We start from the raw sequence: 7,040 nt of genomic DNA, 5'->3' as shown, positions 1-7,040 counted from the left end.
TTTTTGTCCAAGGAGCAAGGGTCTTTTAATTTCATGGTTTTAGTCAGCAGCTGCAGTGATTTTGGAGCCCAAGAAAATAAAGTCTGTCACTGTTTCCATTTTTCCCCCTGTCTCTTTGCCATGAAGTGGTGGGACCAGATGCCCTGATCTTTATTTTTTGAATGTTGTGTTTTAAGCCAGCTTTTTCACTCTCCTTTTCACCTTCATCAAGAAGCTCTTTAGTTCCTCTTCGCTTTCTACCGTATAACTGCACATATTGTATTTTATGTATCTGACTGCTCTGGTTTAGTTGTGGGCACGTGAGATTAGTCGCTGGACCACCAGAGAAGTCCCCATAGTTTTTTTTTTTTTAAACTTATGGATTGATGAACGTTTGGGTTTTTCCCAGTTGTGACTATTCCAAGTAACCATGTGATAAATTTTGCTCCCATCTTTAAGAGTTTCTCCAGGCATATACTTGGGTATGGAATTTCTTGGTTATAGGATATTACATTCTTGGGTTTCATAGGTCCTGATACCCTTGCCTTCCTGTGTGACTGTATCAGTTGTACTTGAACTGGGGGTATGTGACATCCTGCTTTATGAATCTCTGCCAGTATTTGATACTGTCAGACTTGTAGATTTTTGCTAATCTGGACAGTGTGGCTTCTCATTTTAGTTTTAATTTTTATTTCCTGCAGTATTTATGCGAAAAGGCAGTTTTTCTGATGTTTAATTGGCTTTTAGATTTTTCTCATTTGTGAAGAGGCTGTTTAAGTATTTTACACATTTGTCTATTGAATTGTTTGTCTTTTTCTGATTGATTCATAGGTCTTCTTTGCACAGGCTGACTCCTAATCTCTTTGTCTATTAAATCTGCCAATCTTTGTCTTCTTGGTTACTGCATTTTGCAAAAGCTATTCTTATTCTCACAATATACAAATGTTTATCTGATTGTTTTTGTATTTGTAAATATTCAAATCTTTTTAATATTAGGAGTTAAACAATGAATTATATATAGAATGTTCTAAATGTTTTAATTCAAATAGCCAACTTCCCAGTAACTTACATTTATTAAAGAGTGTATTTTGAAATGCCACTTTATAACTTTACACAAATAAGCATGTGATACATACATGTTTTTTAACTCTAGACCACTGATGCGGTTGATTCTCCTGGGAAAACATCACTACATTCTGATGCCTGTAGCTTTAGAGTAGATTTTGACATCTGATCTGATAGGTCCTCCACTATGATCGATATTTTTACATCTTCTTACCAAGTCTCAATCCTTTAATCCTTCCAATAAAATGAAGGGACAGGCTTCCCTCTCATTCTATTGAGGTTTGGGGTACAATTGCATTTTATATTTCTTCCATCCTCGATTCATTTCCTTATCTTGAACAACAGAAAAAAAAGCAAAGGATTGTGTTTTGTATTTTGGTGAACCTAAGGACATGAATGGCACCCCATTCCAGTACTCTTCCCTGGAAAATCCCGTGGATGGAGGAGCCTGGTGGGCTGCAGTCCATGCGGTAGCTAGAGTCGGACACGACTGAGCGACTTCACTTTCACTTTTCATTTTCATGCATTGGAGAAGGAAATGGCAACCCACTCCAGTGTTCTTGCCTGGAGAATCCCAGGGATGGGGGAGCCTGGTGGGCTGCCGTCTATGGGGTCGCACAGAGGGACACGACTGAAGCGACTTAGCAAGGACATGAAATCAAGTGGGAGGCCTAGATACTGAAACAGAAATCACTCAGTGTGTTTGTTTCCTGCCGTGGGGACCCTCGCTGAAGAGTGAGCCTTGGAAGGAAGAGGAAGAAGGTTTTCTCTGCAGGGAGGTGGAAGGTCAGGGCTCACAGGCGACCTGTATGTTTGCTTGTGTTCCTGTTTCTCTGGAATGATAGAGAAGCAAAGGTCTGATCCTGTTTACCATGACTTTGATTTCTTCAAACTTGAGTGACTGTTTCCAGCATAGACGTAGCGCGCGCTCACACAGCTGTGCACCTTGTGAAGAATTTCATCACTTGGAAAGTCACAGGTGTCTGTATCTCCCAGGGTCCAGCTCCCGTGAACAGTGCGGCCCACCCCCCGCCTCTTGGTCACCGCTGGGAAAGCTTCTCTTGTGGATTCCTCTCTGGCGGTGAGTCCACAGGAACGCGTTGGCCTCGGGGCCAACCTGGCCTAAAGCTGCCTAGACAGCTTACATCAAATTCCGGCCGGGTGGGAACCTGCCTCCTCGGGCGTCTGCAAGAGCAGAGAGCTCCCCTCTCCCTCCCTCCCGGCTCTGCCTGAACATTTCTCAGCTGACAAGCCTGCCTTTCTAGGAAATTACCAGGCTTAGATTGAATGGTGGGGCAAGATGGAGTAAGATGATGACCTCAGGCTTGAGGAAAGCAACAAGCCAGCTCCGCATGTCCCCCTCCGGGCTTCACCCACCCTGCTGTGACTCTGACACAATCTAGGGAAAATGCGTATATGTGTTTAAACACACCACACACATGTACATACATATATATGTATCGGTGTGTGTGTGTGTGCATGCGGATGTTCGGTCATGTCCAGCTCTTTTGTGACCCTGTGGACTATAGCCCGCCCGGCTCCTCTGTCCATGGGATTCTCCAGGTAAGAATGCTAGAGGGAGTGGGTTACCATTCCCTTCTCCAGGGGATCTTCCCAACCCAGGGACTGAACCTGGATCTCTTACATCTCCTATACAGACAGGCGGATGCTTTACCTGGGAAGCCCTTATGTGTGTGTATATACACATAAATATATATGTGTATATATTACATATATATAAATATGACATAAATATATACGTATGTACATATATGTGTATATATATGCATGCACATACACACTCTGAATTTAATTTTGAGAGTCTTGAGAATCAGAATAAAAAATAAAAAAACTCAGCTGAGACGCCTGATGTGGAGGAAATTTGACGAGAAGGTGCTTTGCTCGTTGGAACTCACAGTGGCTGTATTTCCAGTAACAGTTATTAGCAAGAAGGCGTTGCGAGGTCTTAATGGAGCCAAGCGCTCTGCTCAGAACGCTGTGTGCATCGTCCATCTGGGACGCACACGCCCGGGACACCCGTGCAGCACACGCCACGGTCCTCCCCAGGCACACGTCTGAAACAGACCTTCCAGGAGCAAGGTCAGCTGCAGGAAGTGACCCGGTCTGCCTGGTCCTTGGTGAAAGGGCCTCTCGCTCCAGAGCCAGAGGGGACACTGCCGTGACTCGGCACCCACTGCTGAGTCCCTCGCCACCGCAGCTGCAGCCGTAGGGGTCTTCTGGGCCTTCCCAGTTGCCCCTCCTTGCTGGACAGTGACCGGAAATGTCTCTGGCTGGGGGCAGCTTGAGAAGCCCCCTGGCCGGGTCCTGGCTGGACTCCCCTGTTTTGTCGGAGCCACCAAGGTATGTGGAGCCACCTGCTGGGCTGGCCCAGCACGTCTGGAGGGGAGGTAGGGACCTTGGACGGAACATGGCCTGACGCTTCGACCTCGCGCTTTGCTGGAACGCTGGCTTGCTTTCATCTGTGTCATTCTGCATCATGCATTGTTCACATGAGCTGTTCATGGGAGACTCACAGACTTTTTTGTTACGGTCAGCTGGCCTTGCTGTGTTTGTTTCCAAACTGGTCCTTTCCCTTCACTGCAGTTTTCAGGCCTGGGCTGGGACTCGCTGCAGAAAGGCCCGCCTTGGTCCTTAGCCTCTGGGCACGCAGTTGAGTACAGAGGGGCGGGGATGTTACGGCCGCTTCCCCCCTGAGCCCCACATCCCTATTCATGCGGAGGACAAGCTGTGGCCATGACACGGGGAGAGGCACACGGGGCTCAGAAGGTAACCTAATACTTAGTCAGTGCCATTGAAAACCCCTGAGAACTGATGGGAAGGCTGACACAGATGAACACAACAGTCCCCTTAAACAGGACCCTGATTCCCGATTCCTTCATCCCTCCCCTCCACTGCCTCCCGTCCGCCTTCCCAGGGTTTGTGAGGGGCCCCCACTCTGCCCCCCACCAGCCGGGCATCCCTGAAACTGGCTCTCCATCTTCTCAGCTCTCCATTGCCTCTTGCCCTGCCGGGGCCGCCCCGCCGGAGCCTTCCCACCAAGCCATCCTCTGGAGGAATCGACTCGCCTGCCGGCACCCTCCCGTGGCCTGAAGACACACTTCCCTAATAGAGCGCTTCACGGCAGCAAAGTGGTTGTCGATAAACCCTCCGGGTCGAGCGGAGTCAAAGGAAATCTGCGCTAGTCATTGAGCACTGAATGACTTGTTTCAAACTCAAGTGCCAGCCGGCTCTCAGGAAAGATTGTTATGACTGTTATTAGGTCTCCCTCTACTTCCTGTCGAACATCTTATTATCAATTTGCGTAAGCGTTGCGCGCGGGTCCAACTCCGCTCCTGAGCTGTTGACTCCAATTTTACAAATGTGTAAGAAGTGAGTAAATTAAGCGGTGTGAACCCTGCCAGGGCTGTGACCCCGCCGGCCCTGCGTGCAGGCCCGGGACTGCTGTACGGCGTAATGATTGCATTACAATCTTGTGATATTATTCAAAATGACTTCAGATAAATGAATGATAAACTAGGGGTTACGCTGCCTTTATTACAGAGCTGATAGGTAGCTAATCAGTGTCCAAGTATATGTCATTACAGAAATTATGAGCTGGGGTTTGATGTGAATTCCCAGAGAGGCTGGCTTGGAGTGTTGTCTGGTGGAAGGCCACAGGCTGAGCTCTGAATTCTGAAAACAACCAGCCTCTCAGCTCTCATAATTTCTGTAAATTACTAGTAGATGTCTTTAAAGGCCCGGGGAATATGCTTTAATCCACTAACAGACTTTCTTCGTGGCAAATGATCAACGCTTTGCTTTCAAAGACTTTTTTCCCCCTCTCTGTATTCTACATCCATTGAGCAAGAAGGTTTTCTTACTCCTTAAGGTGGCGTGTGAGGAATAGTAAAGACTAGGAAATGACTGGTCAATTGCAGATTGGAGGAGAGGCATTAAAATGTCAAGTTCGGAATTCTCCAAGACCAAGTCTAAAGCCAGGAATCACGTCTTGGACGGGAGGGCCGGGCTCCCTGGTTGGGCTTCCTGAGCGGTCGCAGGTCGGTAGGAGGAGGCCCTCCACCAAGAGCTGCTGGATGGATGGCAGACTGACTTCGTCATGGAAACCGTGCTTCTCGGGACAGCCTGAGAACGTCGCACGGGGAGGGGACGGGGCGCCGCCTGCTGCAGTGACGGGACTGGGTTTGAAAGCGGCTCGTCCACTTCCTACTCCTCTCCTGGGACAAGTTACTCAAATTCTTTGGCTCTCCATTTCTTTGTCTGTGAAATGAGGAAAGAGGATACCCGTTTGTATTGATTGTGGGGATTTCATGAGAAACCAAGACAGTTTGCCAATAATTTCTACCATGTAGAGTACCTGCTGAGCATCCGGCCACCGAGAGCTGTTTCTATTATCAGTGTCCTTGTTGCCGAGAATGGCAGGCTACGTGACAGTTTGGTCCTTGAAATGTTTATCTAGGGGCCATGATGAGAGCTTCACCCTGGCAAACCGTGCCGCCTGTTCAAAGTCCCCGCCGTTAGGTCTTTTTATTATGTGCACGTGTGCTCAGGCCCTACAGTCGTGCCCGACTCTTTGCGACGCTATGGATTGTACCCTGCCAGGCTCCTCTGTTCTTGGGATTCTCCAGGCAAGAATACTGGAGTGGGTTGCCATGTCCTTCTCCAGGGGACCTTCCCGACCTAGGAATCGAACCTGTGTCTCCTGTATTGCAGGCAGATTCTTTACTGACTTAGCTATGAGGGAAGCCCATTTTCAGTATACAACTCATCAAATTTCAGGAATAACTGTGGCTTCCTTTGGTTCATAAGGTGATGTCTTCTATGAATACATAGCCGGGTGGGCTCTGCATCAGCATGTTGTCCTTAGCAGCTACTCTGGGAGGGATGCAGAGTGAAGAGCCTGGCACCCTGCCCTGGCCCTGGTGGCACCAAGTGACCATGTGGCCCTGAGCGAGTGTCTGAACAGTTCTGACCCTCTGAAAAGCAGTGTGTGGAGATGGGTGTCCTCTGAAGTCTCTTTTAGCTCTGTGAGATCTCACACAGTGAAACCTACATCTTTACACTGATGGCCTTGTCAATACTATGCATGTGACTGTTAGAGCCATACGTTTATTACCAAAGGATCCGAAAAGGACTGGAAGACCACTGGCTCCTGGATTGACCCAAGAAATGAAGAAGGTCAGGAGCACAAGGGCTCAGTCATCGGGCAGAGCCCCAAGAGAAGACAAGCAAAACGGGGACCGAGAGACGGTTTTGATTGAGTTTGAGAAATCAGACCAGGTGGGAGAAGAGACTCGACCACATTGCATTTAGGGGAAGGGGGAAGGAGGAAGGAAAAGAATGAAGGGCATCTGTCATGTCCCAAGATGGTGATGTCATGCATGCCTGCTAAGTTGCTTCAGTCGTGTCTGACCCTTTATGACGCTACGGACTGTAACCCTCCAGGCTCCTCTGTCCATGGGATTCTCCAGGCAAGAATAATAGAATGGGTTGCCACGTCCTTCTCCAGGGGATCTTCCTGACCCAGGGGTCTCACCCCTGCATCTCTTATGTATCCTGCATTGGCAGGTGAGCTCTTTACCACTGAGAAGCCCTGTGATAACATCAGAAGGAGATTAGAAGGCCTGAGTTTGGCTGGGGCCATGCAGTGCTCACTCTGCCCGGATGAGGTGATTCCTCCGTCACATGTCACCAGCGTCTGAATTGCAGGCACCCCAGTTGCTGCCCATCTAGCACTGAGGAGGAATACACAGGGCTCCCATAATATTGGTGAAGGCTTGGCTATTGTGGTTTCTTTTTCACTTTCTTTGGAAAAAACTTAAGGCAATGCACTGATGCAGTGTGAGTGTGCCAGTTCTCTTCCCTGTGGGCAGGGCACCAGTCAAGAGCATTTTGAGGTGGATGCTGCTTTTGATTGGAAAGGCAGAGGCTGCTGGTCATCCCAACGATGGCACGCGTGCCACCAAGTCCACTGGTGA

This window comes from Bos javanicus, chromosome 26 (genome assembly GCF_032452875.1).
Source record: "Bos javanicus breed banteng chromosome 26, ARS-OSU_banteng_1.0, whole genome shotgun sequence".
Taxonomy (NCBI): Eukaryota; Metazoa; Chordata; class Mammalia; order Artiodactyla; family Bovidae; genus Bos; species Bos javanicus.
Note: the sequence above shows the minus strand (reverse complement) of the source record.